Below are 10386 nucleotides of genomic sequence, written 5' to 3' on the forward strand. Positions count from 1 at the left end.
GATCTAGCAGCCAGAGTGCTAGTGGGGTGCATCAGAGGCAGAAATTACTCTGCAGAAAATCTGAAATTATGGGAAACGGAGATCTGGGGTCAACATCTCATGGAAATCCCCTTCGTCCAAACATTCATGTGGGGGTGTTTCGCGCTGAGGTTTGCCAGGGCCGACCACACGAGCCGGGTTCTCTCGTCCTTCTGGCACTTCGAAAAAGCACTTGTACTTCTCAAAAGATGGACGCCCCTCTTCAACCCGGAGACCGAACAAATAGGTTTTGGGCCGGTGTGGATCAGACTCCCAGGCCTGCCTCTCCAGTACTAGTCCGAGGACATATTTAGGAGAATTGGGAACTCTCTGGGTACATTCATGGAGTCTGATAAGTCATATCTCACAACGGGAATGATGGCATATGCCAGGATTCTAGTGCACATGGATACAAGAGGGGCCCTGCAGGAATATATCTTTATACAATGGAAATCCTTTTCAAGGAAATAGAAACTGGATTATGAAGGTATCCCCTACCGCTGTAGGAGGTGCCACCAAGTGGGTCACCTATACAAAGACTGTCCCCTCCTCAAGAAGAATCATTAGGGTACCCGAGAGTAGGACCAAGATCCGGAACCCAAGAATCCCACTCCTCAGGCTGCTGCAACTCAAAAGGCAGAACAAATCAAAACTTTAGACACTATGGAGGCACCACTTGCACCTTCGCAGAAGAAGAGGGGCAGAACCCGATCAGGCCTCCTTCACTGCCACTGACGCGCTCCAAGGCTGCAAAAGGCGACGTCTTCTCATCGGGGAGCGCAACTCAGGGGCAGACTACTTATCAAAGGAGGCAGCACACAGGCAGGAAGAGGACTGGTTGATACAAGAAGAAGTGGATGGAACCTTCCATCAATATTACCACAGGCCATTTGTAGATCTGCATTCTCACCGGGAGACATAACCTCACTGTTTTTACCTTTCACTCTCAGGGTTTTTTGGCTCATTGCGGTTCTTGAAAATCGTTGTTTATATCTACAGTTAACGTAATGATTTTACTATAGTTTTCACAGAACTCTCCGACAGTCATCAGCATCGACTGTTTTTTCAAAGACTGGTTTTGACCTGCGGGTTTTTGTTTTTTTATGAGACCTATGTGGCCTCCCTGCGTGGAGCATACGGACAATCTCACTGCAAAACAACTACCTATTATGGTTATCTTTGTTTTTCTGTTATTTTCTTGAGACTGTATGAACTCCCTGCGTGGAGACAGAAAACACAATGCTTTTACATGGTCGTTGTTGTTCAACAACCGTTATTTTGCTATATCCGGGAGGCTACCAGCCTCAATATGCATATGCCTAGGCATCTACAGAATGTAATTTCTCACTATTAATAGAAATTACGACTTTTTCCACGGGTAAAAAAAAAAAAAAAAAACATAAAAGGAAAAGAATTAATAACCTTTATGGAGGTTAACAAAGTTATGTTTTACCCCAATCCCGTTCCATGCCATATCAGTCATCCTTTCACATGAGTCTCAGATTCACTCTGCAGATATTCTCTGCATCGACTCTCTGTTTCAACGCCTCGACATCCATTCCACGTACAACAAGATTTTATTTGAAGATCTCAATCACTTCATGAGCAGATCACCACAGACTTGGCTCAAGCAAGGGGGGGATCCTCATCAAACTATATATAGAAGCTCGGATCAAAGCGACCATGCACACTTCATCGTTACTGGGCTCCTTCAGTGCGAAATTCTCAGGCGTCGACATTCTCCTGAAGCGGATCGCTCCCATCGGAAGCGTGTCCAGCGCTCCCTGATCGTGGTAATCTCTGTTTTCGTAATTCTTGTGTTTAAGTTCACTAACAGTTGGATTAACAGGGGCAGCAGAGCTCCTCAGGTCCCTCTGGTCCTCTCCGGCCCTCCCGGTGCAGCTCCGCCCTCCTCATTTCTGACTTATTCCCTCCCACTCACAGCTCTCCCCTCTGGTTTCCTTCCCCCATCTGATCTCGGCTCGCCTCCTCATTCACAAATTCCCCAGCATCAAGTAGCTCGGATGGCAGACCAACAGGGTCAGACATCTGCTCAGGATAAGGCCAGCAATCCCCTTGACAAGATCTTCAACAACAAGGATTGCACCATGTGCAAAACCCACACTTTCATGATCAATCGCTTGACTAAGCAACTCAATGAGCTGAAGGACGATTATCAGGCAGACAGGAATTCGAAGCGCAAGAAGTTGGAGAAAAGAAAGGCTGAGATAGAAACGCTGAAGGAGAGATGCAGTCACTTGGAGGAGGCCATCGAGCACATCCGCTCCCTAACTCAGAGCTACCAAGCAGAGGCTTCAACTAAAGCCAGCATCAGGAAAGACCCGCTTCCTGATGATTCCGCCACTCAAAAACTTCCATAAAGGTTATGCATTGTAAATTTTGCTGGATAGGTGGCTCCTTCGTAAGGCAATACAGTCGGTTTTATTTTGCTTTTTGTTTAACCAAGAGAAGCAACGAGGAAACTGGGTCTGCGAACCCGCTTTTGATCCTCAGCTCTCAGATCTATTTTCCATATGTACTAGAACTCTGTTTTGTTGGCTTTTATAATACATAAGTATCCGATTCTGTAAAAAAAAAAAAAACAAAGTTATGTTTTACAAAATTTCCACCTTTCTTTTTGAGATAGAAACTATTTTTCAACTACAACATGAAATTGATTGAGACACAAGTGAATAAATGAATTCCATTCACATAAAATCCTTATCCAAGGAAACTAGTCTATGGATTAAGCTTTTGCGTTGACATGCAAAATAAATGATGATTTGGTATATAAATTCCATACATGTTCGAAAGAGCGTAGGTCTAGCCCCACTAATCACAAGGGAATTGGGCTTGTGATTAACTACAGTCTAACCATGATCGATAGAGACACAGAATGAAGATGGATGTGGATATGTATTTAGATAACAATAAAAAACCCATTCTATTGGAGCTTCATAGGATAGTTTTCATACTAGTCTTGGGTTTAAAATAAAAATAAAAAATAAAATCATTGTTTAGACATAACAAATTAAATTTTAAATTGACAAACTTTTCATGTAAATAATGTTTTATAAATCATCAAAGAATTTTTTAGAATTCATGTTTAGATGCATACTCTATGAACTTATTATAAAATGTTTGATGTAATTCTATTCTTAGAATCCATGGGGAAATGCCATCGCTCTCTCCTGGTCAATGATAGAACCTTGCTAACCATAAAACAGATCACGGGTCATTGCAATTTTTAAAAGTTCAAAAATGTGGATGTGAGGAAAATGAGTAGTAGCACTATGAAAATTTTTAAATTTAAAAAATTTGGATGCAAGAAGAATATGGTAGTTGCCACATTCAAGGTTTCATATACCACACCTTTCATATGAAACTCTACTGAGTTTGCACAGACTCTGAAACTTCCATGTCACCTCACTGGAAGAGTGTGGGATGTATGAGAGCAAATAATAACCATGTACTTACAGTATTGTGATGGTATCAAGAGTGAGTTTGTAACAGATCTCAAAGCCTGAATGGAGAAGTAGTGGAAGCATGATTTACTAGAAGAGTTGTTGGGGGAGAGTGTCACAATGGTCTAGTTAGAATTCAAGAAGATTATTAAAATAAAATAAAGTTGAAGATCACCACTAGCCTTCTAGTTAATGAAATTTCCTTTCTTTCAGGTACATACACCTCTCTATTTTTTTTAGTGAGGCAATTTGTTCATCTTCACCTAATATCGTAATGTGGTGCTCTCAAGTAATTTCAATTTTTTTTTTTTTTTCGTCTATATTGTGCGTGTGCATCTATGTGTGTGTGTGTGTGTGTGTGTGTGTGTGTGTGTGTGTGTGTGTGTGTGTGTGTGTGTGTGTGTGTGTGTGTGTGTGTGTGTGTGTGTGTGTGTGTGTGTGTGTGTGTTGCATGAGTTTCTGGTATGTGGGTACTTTGGGTGTGTCGGAACGATTATCCGGTACAGCTAGAAGCTTCGCCCAAATTTATAGGAAAGGTCAAGTTGGGAGCGGAAATAATGAATAATATAATATATTAAAAACTAAAATTTAATATAATTAATTTTATTTTTTTAAATAGTGTAAAGATTAAATGTACATACCAAATTGAAATTTTAAATGATTCATCATTCAAGAGCCAACCATAAAAAGTTAAAACCAAAACTAAAATCCACCAAAATCATATTGATGTTCATTCTAGAAAAAAATTAGAAAGGCAAAAGGCTAAAGTAGTACATAATTCAAAATTCCCAAGAGCCATAACATAGAAACAAAAATACAAAGCTTATGATCATATAGTATGCTCTTCAGCATCAAGGACATCCATATAAGCTTGAGCCTCACTCGGTACTAGATAAATTTCATCATCATCATCATCAGATGCAACAATGTCATCTAAAGGTATGCCAACCAATCCTGCATTTGGTAAAGGATTTTCATCATCATTGTCAATTTGGGCAACATCTTTAGTGTTCACATCCCATCAGGTAGCAGGTCCTTCTAAATATTTAGGTAGATTCCTTGAACAAAGTCAAAGACTACCATGCACATAAACAAGTTTCTCTACTCTCATAGAGGTAAGTCTATTCCTCTTAATAGGGTGTATGAAACTATAGGTGGACCAATTCCTTTCAACAAGTGAGGAACAAGAAACCCGAGATAACAAACATGAAGCAAGATTTCAGAGCTCTAGAACCTGCCCCCCATACATTCTCCACCATCCAAGGGGTTTCTTCTCAACATAATGCTTGATGTCCCTCTTTGCATCATGGATGAATGCAGGAGGCTTAATGTACCAAAATCAATAAATCGCTCGTGTATCACACTTGCTTCATCAACAGTATACATCTTAGTTATAACATCAAGAAACCCTTTTTTTACCTCTTCATCGTCAATAGGAAGAATTATATTTGGTCTTTCCATATACCATTTTGGATTAAGGGCATATGTATCCATGTGAAGGGAGGTATTGAGTTTAAGCCATCTCTTCTCTATCATCTTGTGGATTTCATGGAAAAACTCCAAAGAAGGGTTTATTTGGCGAATGATATGCTTTACCTTGCCCAACATGGTATCAATACATTCATATATTTCTCCAAGAGTAGGAGAATCTGAATCGACATACCTAATCAACTCCACAATTGGAGCTATGAAAGAGACAACATATCTACAATCAACCCTCCAATCCTCATTAAGAAGCATTTCTCTTATCGTCTTTGCTTGAGATGACTTAGACTTGATCCATGCATTCCACTCTGAAGAAACAACAACGACTTGTAAATATGCATAGACCTCAGCCATGCACTCAAGAAAAATAAATTATGTGCCATATCTTGCTTCTGCAGGTTTTAAAAAATGATTCTTTGAATACATCATGTAAATTTCCACGAAATCATGCTGGTTGCAGATGAACATTTGTGCCTCCCTCACATCTAAAAATATTTTTGCAATCAACTATATTTTACCAATGTCTTTTAAGAGATTGTTAAGGGCATGTACACAACAAGGACTCCAAAATATATGCCTATATCAACTTTGGATCATCAATCTCGCTGCTCTACAAAAAAGTGTTGCATCTATGATGACATGTACCACATTTGAAGGACCAATATCATCAATTTCATCCTTTAGCATTTCAAACATGAAAGTAGCATCCTTAGTTTTTCCACTACTATCAGTTGCTTTTAAAAAATAAGGCCCTTCTAGTAATTTGGCAATAACATTCAACAAAGGTATTTGTTGAGTATTTGTTCAACCATCCATGACAATTGAACAACTTGAATGAACTCAATATTGTTTGAGGTCCTCCAGAAGTCCATGCATTCTTGTCGCCCCTATATCTAATAATGAAGTCCTCATTTTGTTGTACCATGAGGGTGCATATACTATCCCTACAGGTATATTTTTTTCTCACCATTTCTTTATAGTATGGTGAACATGTGGCATTAAATGAAATTCCATTCGCCATAAAAAGATTTTCTATGGCATCATTTGATTCATCCCTATGTAAGGAATTGTACATATTTTGAATGGACTCATTTACACTAGTCCTCCTAGTGGTAGAACTCCCTTGATTAGTATCAATTTGGATGTGACTTTGTTCATTCATACATTGGGATGAATCTTCGTGTCTACCTCTCTTATTATTATGAGATACAATGCTACTATCACATTCATTATTTCCATTTTCTTTCATGCGAATCTTACTCATATCCATTCTTTGTTCAAGGTTACATGTGCAACCCTTCACTTCTAACCAAGGTATGCCCAAAATATGATGCAATACTCTTGTATAGATACCCTTAAAAGCATGGTCACACAAAATGCATTGCCATTCCCTCACAACCCCCGTTGTGTTTCGCCTTGTTTTGTGTTGTTTTTTTCATGAACTTCGTTAAGGGCTTCTTGGAAATGTTGCTTGATTTCTTGGGGGTACCTATTGTTGCCTCTAAATTCTGTTGTTGAACTTGTGGAGCTTGTGGAGATAGTGAGGGTCTCATCCTGTTGTTGTTGTTACCACATCCATTTCCTAACCCTCTATCCATGGTATCAATACTGAAAATTTACATTAAAATAAGAAACAACATTAGAAGTGGAACAAATAAATAGATTTATCATTTTACAATGTACATAAATGACAAAAAAAAAAAAAACCTCAGAATAATTTAATTTGCATATGTCATATTCTCATAAACTAATAAAGTCAATGATTATTGCAGTAGATTATGTGCCCTGGCCCCTAACATAAAGCATCATTACATATTTAATAAGACAAATTTAATAATGTTAATGTTATCATTGTTATATATTTATGTGTATTCTAAAGATGAAACACCAGAGTTCAATATGAAATCAACAACATAAATTTAAATACGGTAAAATGCAGAGGTAAAATCTAAGACAATAAAAATTGAAAATAAGAAAGAACAAAAGCGAGTTGGGCATTTGACTAAAGACCGCTAAGTTGATTATTTAAGATAGAATTGACATTTATGAAGTAAATTTAAAATTAACTTTCCAGAGAGGATATATTCTACAAACTTTGACCAATTATGCATAATCTTAAATTACCATCTTAACTCAAAAATTTGTATTTTAACATGAACCAAAGATTGGATATCTTAATTGAAAATTTGACCATAACATCCACCAACCAGCATAGATATTAGTTTATAGGTCTTGCATAGTAGAAGTGAGATGAATGTGGGACCAATTTTATAATAAAAAATAACAAAGTTATAGACATATAAAGAGAGGTGAATAGATTATCATTAACATGAAAACTAGGCATGGGGATGTGCTCATGCATAACTAAAACCATAAGCCTATAACTATAGAACAATAAATAAACATAAGTATTTAGTCGAGAGTCCAGGTTCCAATCCTGAGTATTTAGTTGAGATTCTAGGTTCATAGCATGGGCATTTAGCCAAAGAATAACTGTAAGCTTCATTTACATCAATTTAGAAAGAAAAAAAAGACTAAGAACAACAATGTAGATCCACAACTATTCTGGAGTCTGGCTGAACTTTCAGACAAACAAAAGAAGGAATAATGATTATAGTATAGTCAACTTCTTGCAATAAAACTTTATTTATTTTAATGGCTGTTAGTTTTTTCAGTTTAGTTTGATGTTGCAAACATGGCACATCTAGGTGAAAAAATACATAATTGTATTGCCTAGCAAACTTTTCATGTGATTTCTACTATGTTCTAGTTGTGAGAACTAACAAATTTTATATATGACTTGACTATGAAGATTGTTGTTGGGATGGATACTTTTAGGAAAGATGTAGATTGTTCAAATGACAGAAGCAAAACAAACATGTTTTCCCTCTTAGGGGAGGGTGCACCTGTGTGACTATCCTTTGGCTCCCTAATATATCATTTATTGATGTATATTTTTATCATTTAGGGATATAATTTCAGACGCATTTCTCCAAAACCAAAATAAAAGAAAAGAAACCTGCCAATCGATTTATATAATTTACCAAATACAAGTGTCATATTGGATATAAGGCCAATATATCATATGGTTCACTGCTTTTTCCTAGGTTTTCAAGTGAAAGAAATATATCATGTGGAAGATATGTGCAAGATGTGTTTATGGGGAACAAAAGGCCAAAAAAGAGAACTAAGAACATTATATTTTTGGAAGCCTAGTTCAAACCAGCTTATATAGACAATATTCAACAATTCATCCAAAGGCTGACAAGAAGTTCCAACTTCCAAAGGCTGACAAGAAGTTTCTTATTCACCAAATTAAATGTTTACCAAAAGAAAATGATAACAGTTGGATGTGACATACTTAATGGCCTCTATAATTTGACGAAGGGATGAAACATAAGGTTTTCTATATTTCTGAAGTTGATTATGGCTTCCAATAAAAGTATTTGATTGAAAACTAATTTGTTAAAAGTGAATACAACTATTCATAATTTGATAAAACAACCCAAAAATTATAATGACATTGGAACCTTTAAAGTTCAAACAGATAACTAGTTCAATATTAAAATTATAGTGATAAATTTAAAAGACATTGTAGAGAAATCACAAAAGACAAAAAAGATTTAAGAATCTACCTGCACACAGCAAAGTGTTGATGTGTCAATGGAAAATGCACACAACACAATTTCGTTAAGCCTTGAACAACATCCCTCGGGCATCGATGCTCAGTTCAAACTTCTCACCCACAATAGTGACAATAGCCCTCAATGCTCAGTAGTTCACCCACAATAGCAACAACGTTCTGAACACCAGTGTAGCATCCACAAGACAAATAAATCTTGCTTGATTTACTCAAAGAATGACATTAGTTATATAGGCAAAGAATTGTCACACAATGCCAAATACAAAGAATTTTCCCACCAACCTTTGGCACGTTTTTCCTCCAACTATGGTACTCGTGGATCGGGAATGTTTGGTGGATCCCATCCATTGAGGAGTGTCTAGACACTCCTCAATGGATGGGAGCCCCCACAAGTTCCCCATCAACGTTCCTAGGTGAAATCAGTACTTGAAACCACTTATTTTGGACCCCAAAGCTCCCATAAAGCTCCAACATTCCTGTAGAAGCTCCCCGCTCTTTTGGAGTGTTTCGTACTAGCTCCCAAGCTCCTAGGAGCGTCGAAGCATGAGGTACTTTCTCTCCAAGGGCTGGGAGTGATACCCATGCAATGTGTGTGTGTGTGTATATATATATATATATATATATATATATATATATATATATATATATATATATATATATATATAGATAGATAGATAGATAGATAGATATATTGCGTGCATGCACATGTTGGGGCCTTGAAGGAGGATTTCATGAGATTCTTCTATCCAACCACTTGGCCACAATGATCCATTCAGAATTCAAAAATATATATTAGTAAAATAAATGTTTCAAACTGTCAATTCCCTTCCAGGTACTCAAACCACCTTTGTTTCCCCCTTGCCAGTTTCAGTGGGAGTTTTCTTCCTCTGTATTTTTTGTATCTCAGAATTCACCTTGATTTCGTTCATGATTACTTCATGTTTTATGGTGCTTCATAGTTTCGTCTCATGCATTTTGAAATAAAATTATTTTGTGTGGTATTGTGCAAATTTCATTGCATATTTAAAGTGGGTATTGAATGGTGTGATTGACCCGTCATTATAAGATTTGGTATTTTGTTAGCGACCCATGAAAAGGATGAGAAGCCTTTGGTATATTTTCACCTGGTGAGAAGGTTGACTTGTTTGGTATTTTATTTGTCGATTATTTTTAGTGCATCACATCAACACCATGATCGCGCTGATGGTATTCTTGGTTCCTAAATTTTTCTACATTGCTAACAAAAATTCCAGGGTCAGCTTCTCGATGGAATAATAATGCAATCAATAAAAAGTATTATCACTAACTACTAATAAGCAGTATCCTATTTTTTTTATTATTATTATTCCTTATAAATTTATATTTTAATTTCATGAGTTAAAAAACGTTGTTATGACACAGGGATTTAAGCAAATAATTTGTTTTTGTTTCTATGTGATTGATGTGATTTTTTGTGTTAAAAGAATTAGTTCATAATTCATAATTATAATGGTAAATAATCAAAGCTTAAGAATATGTTTTAAAATGGACGTGATTTAAATTCATTATAAACATTATTGTTACTAGAAATGGTAAGATTAATTTACAAACAATAAGATCAATAAAATTAGTTGGAAAAAAATAGGAGGGTGTTATACTTTATTAAACAAAATCATTATAATTTGGAATTTTTTTTGCTCTATTTTCCAAATTTTGGTAATGTGGTTTAGATACACTTGAATACCCATTCTATGGTCTTTCCACATAGAAATATAATTGGATGAGAAGTCAGTTTAT

The sequence above is a fragment of the Pinus tabuliformis genome, chromosome 7 (genome assembly GCF_031772625.1).
Source record: "Pinus tabuliformis cultivar Carrire ecotype Pingquan chromosome 7, CPIR1, whole genome shotgun sequence".
Classification (NCBI taxonomy): domain Eukaryota; kingdom Viridiplantae; phylum Streptophyta; class Pinopsida; order Pinales; family Pinaceae; genus Pinus; species Pinus tabuliformis.